This window comes from Gopherus flavomarginatus, chromosome 11, assembly GCF_025201925.1.
Source record: "Gopherus flavomarginatus isolate rGopFla2 chromosome 11, rGopFla2.mat.asm, whole genome shotgun sequence".
NCBI classification, from domain to species: domain Eukaryota; kingdom Metazoa; phylum Chordata; order Testudines; family Testudinidae; genus Gopherus; species Gopherus flavomarginatus.
The window spans coordinates 11,259,944-11,275,294 of NC_066627.1; the positions used below are offsets into that span (position 1 = coordinate 11,259,944).

At 49.4% G+C, this 15,351-nt stretch overlaps 1 pseudogene; it reads left to right on the forward strand.

The window, feature by feature from the left end:
- The first annotated feature begins 11,307 nt into the window (after positions 1 to 11,307).
- Positions 11,308 to 12,242, forward strand: LOC127031224 (olfactory receptor 13A1-like; annotated as a pseudogene).
- Positions 12,243 to 15,351: the final 3,109 nt, after the last annotated feature.

Sequence of the window (15,351 nt, forward strand, 5' to 3'; positions counted from 1 at the left end):
AGATCTGAGTCTCTCCTCCCCAGGCCCACTTCGCCGCAAGGGCCTCCTTTTCGACGACTGCGTAGTTTTGTTCTCTGGGGAACAGCTTCGGGCTGATGTAAAGAACCGGATGCTACTCCCCATCCACCTCCTGTGAGAGGACAGCCCCGAGCCCGACTTCCGACGCATCTGTCTGTAGGACGAATGGTCGCTGGAAGTCCAGGCTAAACAAGACTGGCTTGCTGCAGAGGCTTGCCTTCAGTGACTGGAAAGCCTCGTCACACTCGGGGGTCCAGCGTACGTGTCGCGGGCTGTTCTTGGTAAGGAGCCCGGTCAAGGGGGCGGCCACTGCTGCAAACTGGGGGATGAACCTCCGATAATATCCCGCCAGCCCCAAGAACTGGCGGACTTGGCGCTTCGTGGTTGGCGGTGGATAGGCGGCAATGGCCTGAACCTTGTCCACAAGAGGTTTCACCTGTCCATTGCCAACGGTATACCCCAAGTAGGTGGTCTCACGCCAGCCGATGCAACACTTCTTAGGGTTGGCCGTTAACCCAGACTCCCGCAAGGACCTTAGGACGGCGGCGACCTTGTCCAGGTGGGTCTCCCACTGCCGACTGTAGATGACCACGTCATCTAGATAGGCTGCGGCGTAGTCATGATGTGGTTGGAGGAGGCGGTCCATCAAGCGCTGGAACATTGCGGGTGCCCCATGAAGGCCAAAGGGCATCCACGTGAAGTGGTACAGGCCGGTCGGCGTGGCGAAGGCGGTTTTCTCCCGGAAGGCCGGATCCAGGGGAATCTGCCAATACCCCTTGCTTAAGTCCAGGGTCGTGATATAGCGGGCCTCTCCCAACCGGGCCAGCAGCTCGTCTATTCGGGGCATGGGGTAGGCATCAAATTTGGAGATGGCGTTAACGCGCCTAAAGTCGATACAGAAACGCTGGGAGCCATCGGGTTTAGGCACCAGGACGATGGGACTACGCCACTCACTTTGTGATGGCTCAATTACTCCCAGGTCTAGCATCGCCCGTACCTCGTCTTCAACGATTCGCCTTCGGTGATACGGCAGGGGTCTGGTCATGGCCCGGATCACCACTCCCGGCTCTGTCTGAATCTGATGATAGGCCATGGAAGTGTACCCGGGCTGGGCCGTAAAAGTGCGAGGGAATGCTTGAAGGAGGCAGCGGGTTTGCTCCAGCTGCTCTTCTGTCAGCGTTTCCCCGAGCTGGGGTCCCTCGGGGTCTTCCGTAGTGTGTACTTGGGGCCCGAGTTCGGGTTCTGGTGGACAGGGATTGATCAGCAATCCTTCTCGCTCCCGCCAGGGTTTAAGGAGGTTAACGTGATATCGTTGAAGCTCTTTCCGCCAACCAGGCTGACGAATATCATAGGTGACGGGGCCCACCTTTCGCACCACCTCGTACGGGCCCTGCCATCGAGCCAGGATCTTGGACTCGCTGGAGGGGAGGAGGAGTAAGACCCGGTCTCCAGGTTGGAAGTCCCGGGTGCGCGCATCCCGGTTGTACACCTGGGCCTGCATCTCTTGGGCAGCTTTTAAGATTGCTTGTGCTAGGGTCCCAGCCTGCTTGAGATGCTCTTGGAGCTGGATCACATATTGCAGGAGACCCTGGGCGGGTGAGGGGGTTTGCTACCAGGTCTCCCTCATCAGGTCCAACAGGCCCCGCGGTTGGCGGCCATATAATAGCTCGAACGGCGAGAACTTGGTTGAGGCCTGGGGGACCTCTCGCACCACCAAGAGCAGGGGCGGGAGTAGTTGGTGCCACCGGCAGAGGTCTTCTGGGGGGAATTTTCGCAACATATCCTTGAGGGTGCGATTAAACCTCTCTACCAAGCCGTCGGTTTGGGGATGGTACACCGCGGTTCGCAGTTGCTTGATCCCCAGGAGCCTGCACACCTGCTCCAACAGCCGCGAGGTGAAATTGGTCCCCTGATCCGTGAGGATCTCCCGGGGCAAGCCAACGTGGGCGAAGACCTTAACCAGCTCGCCTGCGATGGTGCAGGCGGTGATGTTACGGAGCGGGATCGCCTCAGGGAACCGGGTGGCGTAGTCCAGCATCACGAGTATGTACTGGAACCCCGCAACACTCTTGGAGAGGGGTCCCACCAGGTCCATGGCCACCCGCTCAAAAGGGGTCTCGACTAATGGCATCGGGACCAGTGGTGCCTTGGGCGTCCTCGCCGGCGCGGTCAACTGGCACTCCGGGCACGAGGTACAATAGTCCTTCACCTTGCGGTATATCCCCAGCCAATAGAAGCGCCCCAATATTTGGGCTAGGGTCTTTTCAGTACCCAGATGTCCAGCAGCCGGGACGTCATGGGCCAGTTTCATGACCGCCCGCCAATGACAGCGGGGTACGAGGAGTTGTGATCGGGGCTCCCTGGTGTGTGGGTCCCTCTCGACCCGATACAAGCGGTTCTGGCGCAACTCGAAGTGTGGCCACCGGGCAGCTCACCCGGGATCGAGGATAGTTCTATCCACAGCGGCGAGCTGTTCATATGCCTCGCTGAGGGTGGGGTCAGCTCTTTGGTCCTGGCAGAAGTCCGTGGGGGCCGAGGGATCCCTGGCCTCGCCCGGGGAAACATCGCCCCCATCCTCGGCGGTGGGGTCCTCCGGGGGGTCCAGCTCATCCTCTTCCGTTTCTGGGGGCCCCCGCTCATCGTCCTTCTCTTCTGAGGCCTCTCCTTCCAAGGCTGGTACGGGACCCAGGCTGCCTCCGGCATGTCGGCGTAGGACGGCCGGAAACCCGGGCCAGTCCTGGCCCAGGATTACTGGATACGCCAGACTCGGTGCGAGACCTACCACCATCCGTCGGGTCTCCCCGTCTATTGTCAGTCGGGCCCAGGCACTGGGGTACGGCCGTACATCGCCGTGGATACATTGTAAATGAATTTCCCCCAGGCGTGCATCTCCTGGGGGACCTAAGTGGTTGCGGATTAAGGTCTGTCCGCAACCGGAGTCAAGGAGGGCCACGGTCGGGTATCCCTCCACCATCACAGGCGCCGTAATCTTGGCGGGCTGTCGGTACCGGGCCAGAGCCTCCCTGGAGCAGACCTGGCCAAAGGTACACTCCATTTGGGCGCAATCCCTCTGGAGATGTCCCGACTTGCCGCAGGAGAAACAAGGCCCTAGGTCGGGTCGTCCGACTTGGGGCCGGGTCCTTGGGGAGTCCCTGGCGAGGTTCCAGGGCACCTTCCGGGGAGCGGGCGGTGGGGCTTGGGCCGGCCGTGCTGGTGAGGCTGCAGCCCGGGTGGGTGTCGCCTTCTTCCCGAGGTCGGAGTGTTCTGGTCCTGGTGGGGTTAGTCGGCCTGTCGGGCCCATCGGGGCTTCTGCCACCAGGAAGTCCTCCGTCAGGGTGACAGCGGCGGCCAGTGTCGCCGGTCGATGACGGAGGACACAGGCCCTTCCTCGCGGTGGCAGGATGTGGGCGAACTGTTCGAGGATCACCTGCTCTGCTAGCTCTTCCGACGTTCAACGGTCGGGCTGCAACCACCGCCGGCAGGTCTCCCGCAGTTCCTGGGCCACCATACGAGGCTGGGCCTCCGTGGGATACGTCAGGCCCCTGAACCGCTGTCGAAACGTCTCCAGACTCACATCGAGGGCGTCCAGGATGGCGGATTTCACCTGCCGATAGTCCTGGGCGGCCTCGGCAGACAGGCCTCGGTAGACTACCTGAGCCACTTCTGTCAGGTACGGCGCCAGGATGGAGGCCCAGTGGTCAGGATTCCACCACGCGACAATGGCCAACTGCTCAAAGGTGACCAGGAAGGCCTCCGGGTCATCACCCGGGCCCATCTTGGTCAGTCGGATCGGTGGGTGGGGCCCCGGGCTGCCATCGGTGCCCCCCGACTGGACCCCCTCTCGGGGCCCCCGCTCCGCTGCAAGGTGCTGGAGGCATTTCAGCTGGAACTCCTGCTGCTGCTGCTGAACCAGGTGCTGGATCAGCTGGCGTTGTTGATTCCCCAGCTGCTCGACGAGCTGCTGCTGCTGCTGAAGCTGGGCAGCCTGCTGCTCCTCTTGCCATCGTGCCTGCGCCGCCCGCTGCCGATCCTGGTTCTCGGTCAGAAGGGCGGCGAGGTGGGACAGGTCCATCTCTGGGGAGGGGGCTCCCTCTCCTGCGGCCTCCCGTTCACCGGCGTTAAGGGTCCGCGCCCACATCCTGGCGCTGTGTAACCTCCCAGTGGTGCTTCCACGTGTAAGCCGGTCGTGTCGGGGCTCGTCCCTCTCAGGCGCGGCGGGGAGCCAGGGCGCCTCCTTACGCACTGCAGTCCAGGTAGGCTTAGCCCGTCGGCAGGTGTTGAGCGGGGTACAAGGTCTGTAAACAAGGTAGAGCCCCGGCCCTCTAGCCGGGGTCGGGGCTCTCAAAGTAGATAAGCCCCAGCCCTTGGACAGGGAGGGCAGTAATAGTCCAGGCTCAGGCCTCTAGCAGGGACTGAGCAAACACAGTATCAGCCCAGACCCTTGGCAGGGCGGGGTAGTAGAAGTTCAAGCGCAGACCTCTAGCAAGGGCTGAGCAAACACAGTATCAGCCCAGGCCCTTGGACAGGGCGGGCAGTAATAGTTCAGGCTCAGGCCTCTAGCAGGGGCTGAGCAAACACAGTATCAGCCCGGGCCCTTGGCTCGGGCGGGGCACCAAACACAAGTCTAGTTAGCTCTGGCCCTCTGGGTCAGGACAGAGCAGTGGCAAAGTCAAAGGGGCCCAGCCCTTGGTTCGGGCGGGGCACCAAACACAAATCTAATTAGCTCTGGCCCTTTGTGTCAGGGCAGAGCAGTGGCAAAGTCAAGGGGGCCCAGCCCTTGGTTCGGGCGGGGCACCAAACACAACTCTAATTAGCTCTGGCCCTCTGGGTCAGGACAGAGCAATGGCAAACTCAAGGGGGCCCAGCCCTTGGTTCAGGCGGGGCACCAAACACAAGTCTAGTTCGCTCTGGCCCTCTGGATCAGCGCAGAGCAGCGGCAATAGGCGGGAAGAGGGGGAGTCTGCCACCCGGTTGCAGGTGGCAGGGGGAACGCAGGCCCTCCCACTCCACTGCGTTCCAGCCCGGGGCCCTAGCAGCGGTCAAGACCCGCTGCGGTCAGTGGGGATCCTGGCTGCAACACACTGACATGGGTTCGGGCTCTTCAGGAGCCAAACCAGGGTCAGCTATCCCCGGGCTACTTCCAACCTCCCCCTCTCTGGGTACCTGGTCCTTGCCAGCGTCGTCTGGTGGGTCCCAGACCATGGGTTCCTCCGGGTACCGGTCGTGGGGAAGCTCAGGCCACTCCTCGGGGTATCGGGCACACGGCAGGTCAGGCCGACGTTCCTCCGGGTACCGGGTCTGAGGCAAGTCCAGCCAGCGCTCCTCTGGGTAGTGGGCGCGGGGCAGGTCCGGCCAGCGTTCCTCTGGGTAATGGGCGCGGGGCAGGTCAGGCCAGCGCTCCTGTGGGTAGTGGGCACGGGGAAGGTCCGGCCCAGCGAGAGCCCAGGCACCAGCATATGTCCTCTCCGGCAGCCTGCGCCCAACTGAGCGCTGGGGCCGGGCTTTTATACTTCCTGTCCCACCCCTTGACTTCCGGGGGGCGGGGACAGGCCTTTCTGACTCCGCCCACTGAGGCACCTGCTCTTGCTCGTCCCTCTCAGGCGCAGCGGGGAGCCAGGGCGCCTCCTTACAGTGACACATTTAGGAGAATGGTAAATAATGAAGAGGATGGGTCACTGATACCGAGTGATCTGGATCTCCTGGTAAACTGGGAGGAAGCAGATACTATTATTTTTAATATGGCTAGATGTAAATGTATACATTAGGAATGATGAATTTCAGCCATACTTGGAAGATGCGGGACTATCTCCTTGCAAGTAATGACTCTGAAAACGATTTGGTTGGTAATCAGCTGAATATGAGCACCCAGGGTGGTAGTATAACCAAATCACTAATGTAATCCTTGAATGCATAAATCGAGGGATCTCAAGCAGCTGTAGAGAATTTATTTTACCTCTGTATTTTGCACTGGTGTGTCTTCGGATGGAATATCATGTCCAGTTCTGGTGCCCACAATTCATGAAAGATGTTGATAAATTAGAGAGGGTTCAGAAAAGAGGCACAAAAATGATTAAAGAATAAGGGAGCATGCCTTGTAGTGATAGACTCAAGGATTTCCATTTATTTAGCTCAGGGATTGGCAATCTTTGGCATATGGCTCACCACGGTAAGCAACCTGTTGGGCCAGGCCAGGTTGTTTACCTGCCCGTCCTCAGGTTTGGCCAGTCAAGGCTCCCACTGACCATGGTTCACTGCTCCAGGCCAATGGGGCTGTGGGAAATGGCACAGGCCAAGAGATGTGCTGGTCACTGCTTCCCGCAGCAGACTTTGGCCTGGAGCGGCCAACTGAAGCCAATGGGATCCGCCGTCGGCTGAACCTGTGGACTCAGCAGTTAAATAACCCAGCCTGGCCAGCCAGGGTGCTTACCTTGGTGAACCGCTGCCAAAGGTTGCCGATCTCTGATTTATCTTAACAAATAAAAGGTTAAGAGGTAACTGGATTACAGTCTATGACAGTGGTTCTCAAATTTTTTTACTGAGGACCTCTTTCACATAGCAAGCCTGTGAATGCAACACCCCGTTATAAATGAAAAACACTTTTTATATATATTTTTATATATATAAGACCATTATACATGCTGAAGGAAAAGTGTGGTTTGGGCTGAAAGCTGAAAGCTCTCGACCCACCATGTAATAACCCTCATGATCAGGGCCAGTGCAAACATTTAGGTGACCTAGGCGGTCGCCTAGGGCACTAGGATTTGGGAGACGGCGTTTTGTTCGGCAGTGACTACGGCAGCTGGATCTTCTTCTGCCCCAGTCGCTACCAGAATTTAGGTGGAGGGAGCTGGGGCAAGGGAGCTCGGGGAGGGCTGCCTGCAGCAAGTAGAGGTGGGTGGCGGCACGCAGGGGAACTCCCCCCTCCAGTTCACCCCTTCCCCGCCTCCTCCCCGAGTGTGCCATGGCTGCTTCACTTCTCCCTCCTCCCAGGCTTGTGGCACCAATGAACTTAGGCGCTTCAAGTCTGGGAGGCGGGACAAGTGAAGCAGCCATGGTGTGGTAGGGGAAGAGGCGGGGCAGGGGTGAGCTGACGAGGGAGGGTGCGCCTCAGAGCGGAGGAGGGGAGTTGCTGCGGGCGGGGGGGGCACCTCAGGGTGGGGCGACGAGGAAGGGCACAAGGTGGAAGTTTCACCTAGAGCACGAAACATCCTTGCACCTGCTCTGCTCACAATCCCTTTTGGGATCCCAACCCCCAGTTTGAAAACCCATGATCTGTAAGTACCTACATGTGGAATAAATATTTAATAATAGGCTCTTCAGTCTAGAAGAGAATGGTATAATGTGACCCATTGGCTGGAAGTTGAAGTTAGACAAATTCAGATTGTGAACATTTTAAACAATGAGAGTAATTAACCATTTGAACAATTTACCTATGATTGTGGTGGATTCATCATCACCAACAAATTTTAAATCAAGATTTGATATTTTTGTCTAAAACATCTGCTCTAGGGATTAGTTCAAGGAAGTTCTCTGGCCTGTGCTATACAAAAGGTCAGAATAGATGATCACAGGGATCCCTTCTGACCTTGTAATCTATTCATCTATAATCCTTGATTACAGCCATAATGACAGACCTGGGACCATGACTCTGTAGTGATGTATAAGCCAAGCATGGATCCGTCATAAAGTAAGGATAAAAAGGAAATCTCTACTTATTCAAAATAAGTTTGAAGGATACCACAATTTATTGCAATCCACATTACAGATGATATACAGTACTACCTTTTCCTGTCGATCAGCTGGGACAACTACTAGTGCAATCATTAAGCCAAACAATCAGTCTGACGCAGGGACAGTCAGGGGACTTCAGTTAAAAAAAAAAAAGAAATAATGAAAGTCCATGTAAATTTTTTTCTGAAGATACATTTCGCTTAATTGACACAATGGGTTTTCATAAGTATGATGACACCAAAACTTTGGATCACAGTTTTAGCCATGATCCAAAAGCTTATCTGCTTCTCTTTTAAGCATGTGAGAACTCGATTGAAGTCAATAATATGACTCATAAGATGAGAATCAAGCATGTGCTTAAGTGTTTGGAGGTAATGGGATCTATATAATTTAAAAGATTTTCCCCTATGTAACTGCCACCCCTGAAAAATCTCTCGCATCGGAAATACAATATGGGTTTTCTTTTCTACAAAGGATTATTCTGTGACTCAGATTTGGCTCTCATTCACATATTATCAAAAGCACTACCTTTAGAGACTGTGTGAAGTGACACTTGGGTAGCTCCATTCAATCCTCAAATGTTGTAAAACTATTTACTTTGATGCAGATAGGCTGGTTCGTTCATTTGGGAATCTGGCCTGTTGACTTTGTTGAAACAAGCCTGATTTCCACTAGCTTTGGATCTGTCTCATTGACTGTGATGGAGCTATGCTTATTTACACCCGATGGGGACCTGCCCCATTGACTTTACAGGACCAAGGGAGAAGACACTGCTCAAAGTTCTCAGAAGTTGGTTTGATAGTTATATTAGTGAAGATATAGAATGATGGAAGATTAAGGTTGGAAGGGACCTCAGGAGGTCATATAGTCCAATCCCTTGCTCAAAGCAGGACCAATTCCCAGCTAAATCATCTCAGCCAGGGCCTTGTCAAGCCTGACCTTGCAAACCTCTAAGGAACGAGATTCCACCACCTCCTTAGGTAACCCATTCCAGTGCATCACCATCCTCCTAGTGAAAAAGTTTTTCCTAATATCCAACCTAAACCTCCCCCTCTGCAACTTGAGACCATTACTCCTTGTAGAGTAGAGGTATTTAACACTGAGAGTAAACTCAGATGATTCAGGACTAAGGATCACTGATAGTAGAAATCTGAGTGTGAAATCCAGATTCCACTGAAGCCAAGGTCAGCCTTCCTATTGACTCCAATTACTGGGGCCAGGATTTCACTCTGAAATTTTATCCACTGACCTTCACTGATTAATATGGAATCCATCTCTATGGGTAGCACTATGTCAGAAAGAAATGCATTGATAGAAAAAAATGCCTTCTCCTGGACAATTCAGTAGAACAGACATTTGGACCTAAGATCCAAAGGAATTTTGCCAACTTAATGTGGATTTAAGAGCTAAAGGGATTTTCCCAGCTTAATGTGGAAAGTTTATATTCATACTGATTTAGGAGATTCCCATTTACCTTCTCCTTTGAGGCCTTGTTTGAGAGTTAACTTTTTTCCAGATTCACAAGGGGTGCAAGATCTCCCAACGGAAGGCTGCTATATATGAAGATGAATGAATCATAATTCAGTCTCTGCATTTAAATTACAACTTGATCCATTGTATTGGAGGATTGAATGAGAGATGAGAATATTCTTCTTGCTCGCTTGCTTTCTTCCTTCCTCATAAACTGTGTTCCTAAATGAAGCTTTCTGACGTTTTTAGGCTAGCATTTCAAATTTTCTATGAGACCTTGTGAAATTCAGTGAGTTGAATGATTAATTCATTTACACTCATTGGAAAATTGAGCTATATGTAATTTCTGTGTATTTTTTTTATTATTTGGCTAAAAGTTCTTTGCAGAAATACACATTTCCACCATTTGTTTATGAATATAGGACCAAATGTTGATTTCAGTTTGACCAATAGAAATCTGATGTAAATTCCCATATATCAGGAAAGCTCCTCTGTATTTAATTGTAATGAGATTAACTTAATGGAGATATAATATTAAGACACTGATCTGAGGTGTGGACGATTGACTTCTTATAGTCTGTGTCCTCAAAAATATGGAATTGAATTTGAAAAGTAACACAATGGGTGACTTTAAAAACAAAACAAACAAACAAACAAAAACTCTCATATACCTAGAGGTCATGGAAGCACTTACACTGGAGATTATCAAAAAGAGGCTGGAGCCATCTGTCTTGGATGGTTTAGACACAACAAATCCTGCATCTTGCCTGGACAGAGACTAAATTACCCTTCTAGCCCTACGGTTCTATGATTCTATGATGCAAAATGACTGTAATATGATCTCATGATTCGTTAGTTTTGTTGGCCCTGAGGCTGTTCTAGTTTTCATCATTTTTATAATTCAGTAACTTCATTGACTTCATTGGCTCCTGATTTACGCCAGGAGGAGTGAGAGGAAAAGCAGCAGAAGCAATAAACTAGTAATAAGACTAGAAACATTTCAGCACAGTAAATGGAGACCTAAGAGTGATGTAGTAGGGAGGACTTGTCAATCATGCAAATACTATTCCTAATAATAAAGCAACACACACAAACCCACATATATGTGGGAGAGCACTAGTCCCCACTCCTTTATACAAGTTTTATACCAATGTAATTCCAGTAAATGGAGAATAATTCCAACTGATGGCACTGGAATTAAGCCTAATTTACATTAGCATGAGTTAAAGTGAAATCAAGTCCTTACTTTTATGCATCAGAATTTCATATAAACATATATATTATGTATTTTTTTTTACTTTTTAAATATTGTATGTGTGATATGAACTGAAGCCAATCTATATTGTAACAGATATAATTTGTGAAATTAGTTTGCAAAGTGGAATCTTGGTTATTAATAAGGCTATTGGCGTATGAATTATGTTTAAGATCATATTGTGAACTCCTATCACAAGCAGTTTTTGTAAACAGCCCAAATGACTTCATGCACGTGTATTTGAGCACATCAAGTGTGTTATGTTTTCACTTCTCCACACAAATATTGGGAGAATATGGATTCAGTAGCTGAGACAGATTATTGTGCTAATATATTTTAATGTAGTTTAGTTAGTTTATATGCTCTGTTAAGTGTTTACAGTATGACAAGAGATCTATCTATCTATCCTCATACAACCCATCTAATCTATCTATCTATCTATGTATCTATCTATCTATCCAATACACACACACACATCCCATCGGTCCCTTTCAATGCTTCAGTTGACATATTGCTGTAGGTTTCATAGGGGTAGCCATGTTAGTTTATATAAGCAAAAACAATGAGGAGTACTTGTGGCACCTTAGAGTCTAACAAATTTATAGTTTTTTTTGTATTTTTTCTATATTGTATATGTGATATATACTGAAACCATCCTATATCCAGAATTGCGTTATAGCCCACGAAAGCTTATGCCCAAATAAATTTGTTAGTCTCTAAGGTGCCACAAGGACTCCTCGTTTCTTTTTTGTTTTGTTTTGTTTTCATATTGCTGTAGTTTTTGATGCAATACCTGACCAAAAATTTGTTGCTATGGAAGGAACGCTCAAAAAATGGAACATAGTAACCACATCAGAGTGACCGAGTTCATCATGCAGGGGCTCTTGGCCATCCTTACCACCAGGGGCTGTTCTTTGGGCTATTCCTGTGCCTTTATATAGCTGTCATCATGAGCAATTCCCTGATCATTGTGGTTATTGTCATCCACCCACCTCTCCACACTCCCATGTACTTCTTCATCGCCAATTTAGCCCTGATTGTTATTTTGTGCACTTCCTTGGTTGTACCTAAAATGCTGTAAAACCTGATGCAGGAGAAGAAAACCATCTCCTTTGGAGGCTGCATCACCCAGCTCTTTGTCTTTACATCATCACTGGGGACAGAGCTTCTACTGCTCACTGTCATTTCATATGACCGATATGTAGCCATTTGCCAACCTTTGCATTATGTAAAACTCATGAGAAAGGAAATTTGTATCCATTTAGCAGTCAGTGCCTGGGCTGTGGGTACCATCAATTCATTTGTTAACATATTGTTTGTGCTATGCCTGGATTTTTGGGGGCCCAGCCTCATCCAGCATTTCTTCTGTGATTTCCCAACAATACTGGCACTGTCATGCAGCTCCACCTATGTCAACGAAATCATGATGTTCATGGCTGACATCTTCCTGGCCATGGGGAACTTTCTTCTGACTACCGCGTCCTATAGCTTCATTATCATCACCATCCTGAAAATCCAGAGCTCCAAAGGGAAGCAGAGAGCCTTCTCCACCTGCTCCTCCCACCTGGTTGTGGTCATCTTGTACTACTCCACCATAATCTACATCTACATCCAGCCGACCTCCAGTAACTCATTGGATAAAAACAAGAAGGTGGCCATAATGTACACCCTAGTCACTCCCACCCTGAACCCTGTGATCTACAGTCTGCGCAATAAGGAGGTCAAAGTGGCCATGAAGAGAATCTTTCCATTCACCACAAAAAGTTAATTTTTCCAAGTGTGAACCTGATTATCGCCTGCCTTGTTTCTTTTAAGCCAGGTGCACAGGTGGTATGAATAGTTGCAAAACTATGAACTTCATGAGACATGGATTTGTACTATGGTCCATTCACTTGAATAGAACTGCAATGATTTACACCAGGTGGGAATGTGTTGCATTAACTGCAGTGGGGCTATGGTGATTTACAGTAGCTGAGGATCAGGCCCCATGGAATATACCAGTCACACTAGCTGGGCTATCATGTTGGGTTAGAATTTTAAAAGTATTTAGATACTCAGTGGGATTTTCAAAAGCACCTACACATTGATTTCAGTGCGTGTTAGGTGCTCCAGGAAAACCCTTTAGGTGATGAAATAGTGATAAAAATCTGTCTCATTGTGGAGCATATTATGGAAATGCAGTTTCATAGAATCACAATATTCCATTCTCTGCCTCCATTAATAAATACGATAAAAAATATCAAACTGACTTTCTCTCTGTGTCTGATTTCTTTCTCAGACATTAAACCCCAGAAACCTCTCAAATACATATTAGTTGAGTTCTGGAGGTCTCCAGTCCATGTGTCATGGACTCAGATCAGAGATTTTAATACAAGAACTGATATATACCGCCCCTGGAAATTTCCACCACATGCATCTGAAGAAGTGGGTATTCACCCATGAAAGCTCATGTTCCAAAACGTCTGTTAGTCTATAAGGTGCCACAGGATTCTTTGCTGCTTTTACAGATCCAGACTAACACGACTACCCCTCTGATACTTGACACCATGCAAGGCACTGCATTTAGCCGTATGGAGTGGAAATCCATCAACCTCATGAAGAAACTTGATATATACCGCCCCTGGAAATTTCCACCACATGCATCTGAAGAAGTGGGTATTCACCCACGAAAGCTCATGCTCCAAAACGTCTGTTAGTCTATAAGGTGCCACAGGATTCTTTGCTGCTTTTACAGATTCAGACTAACACGGCTACCCCTTTGATACTTGATATCTATCATCTAACGATTTTTTTTCAAAAGACAAGTTGTGTTAGTAACTGTTGCTCACTGTTACATCACTAAACAAGTCACTGAGGTCATGGGTTTCATGTCCATTTATTGCTGCTGACTTATTGTAACATCCATCACTGAATTTCTTTTTTAACTTTTTATTAAAGTCCCAGAAAAAGAAACATACAAACAAAAACAGTTCAGATATATTTAAAATAATTTATTGAAGGATTTCATTGCAACAATTTCCCTTATTCTCTTTCCTTTTAGATATATAGAGACTTTCATAAGCAAAATCTCTGTTTAGAGGCTGTTTTTTTAATGTTCTTAAAGATAATCTTAGAAAAGAGAAAACATCTGTTTTGATGTCCATGACCTTCTGTTGTTGGAGTCCGATCGTGAAACAAGACAAACATGCATGAAAAGAGACAGAAAAAGACAGCAAAGATTGGCAGTGCTGCTTCTGACTCCTGTGCTGACTCACACTTGCAACCTCAGCCTAAAGAAACACAGACACAGCATACAGTGTGATCAGCCCCACCTACACCTGGCAAACCAGGGTCTGGCTTTTTAAGGGGTTGCTTTTCTTTCTCTTTTTGGTCACAGTCCCACAGCACTGTAGACAGACTCTTCCTAGACTAATGGTAAATGGAGAGAGATAAGAAAGAGGAGGGAAAAAGTGTTGACATAGACATAGGACGTCTGTCTTCTCCCAGTTCTTGCATTGCTCTGGACACCTTGACTGGAGCAGCAGTGTGCATGCTCAGATGCAGCAGCAGAGGCGCTGGGGAATTTTTATTATAGTAAGCAAAGTCTGAATGAGATCTCCCCTGAGCTGGAGGAAAAAGGCTTCAGGACCAGACTGTGTTTACCTGAACACCCCCTACTCTGCCTAGGGATCCAGCAGACAGAGTTGTGTTGCCAAAGTCATTGATGTTGGCTGATGTTGAGTTAAAAATCACTTTAGTATTGAATGCAGGGTTCAGTAAATGTTGTTATCCTGATTGTACAAATAAAGGGAAGCAGAACTGCGATTAGCCTGTCCAGACTGAGGGAATCACCCTCAGCTGGACTGAACTCACTAGGCAGGGGACCCTGATGCCAGATTGCAGTGGAAAAGGGGAGACAGAGAGTGGGAACAGCTGTTTCTGCATGGTGGTGAGAGCTCTGCATAAGAGTCATCGGAATCATTTGATCTGCTCCACTCCCCTGTCTAAAGGCAGAGCTGATTAGGCTCCATTGAGAGTATTTTGTTTTGTTAAGGGCCACGAGAGCTGAAATCACTGATAATCAGGCCTATACGCTTAGACTGGCTGTGAGACAACAGTTCTGTGTAGAAGACAGCCCAGTCTTCACTAGAAGAGAGGTACCCCGGGCTGAGATCTGAAATCACTGAGAGCTGGGTGAAACCCCAGGAGAGGAGACTTACTTGCAGAGGTCACAGTAGAGAGACAGGTGTCAGCGGAATGTGAGGGTGTAGAGACATCAGTGACAGAGCATACAATGACACAATGGACTGAATGAAGGCACGATGAACGAGGGCTCAGCAGTGGCAGCAGGCAGCCAGGCAGAGTGCATAGCATCAATTGTGAGTCATTTGCAGTGGTGCACGGCAGGTAAGACATTGCTGGACATTTCATCCCACCTCCCGCCCTCCAACCACCCAGCTGGAAGGTGAACTCATGTGAATGCACTTCTGAACTTTCTCTACGGGTCAAGCACAGCAGCTGTGAATGGGAGGGGGCAGTAGAGGGAGAAGGAAGTGACATCTTAAAGAGACCTTTGTCTGCTGGCTTTTCACACCATAAGGTGAGAGATATGGAGGCAAATGATACTGCTCAAAGTCCCCTGGAGAGGGAGTTTTGCTCATGGTCGGATATATTTGAATCGCGATTGTGGGGTTTTCCCAAACTGGTTCCAGGTTCCTTTCCTCTTTTTATTAAAATTTTCTCTGCTGTACACAGACCCGGTACTTGTGAATGGGGAACTGTTGCCTCCTAGAGGCACCCGTGTGTGTGTGTGTGTGTAATATTCCCCGGTTACTGGGGGGAGGGGGAGTTGTGTTATATTGGTGAGAGGGACCCTGCACATTGAACTCAGCCCTTGT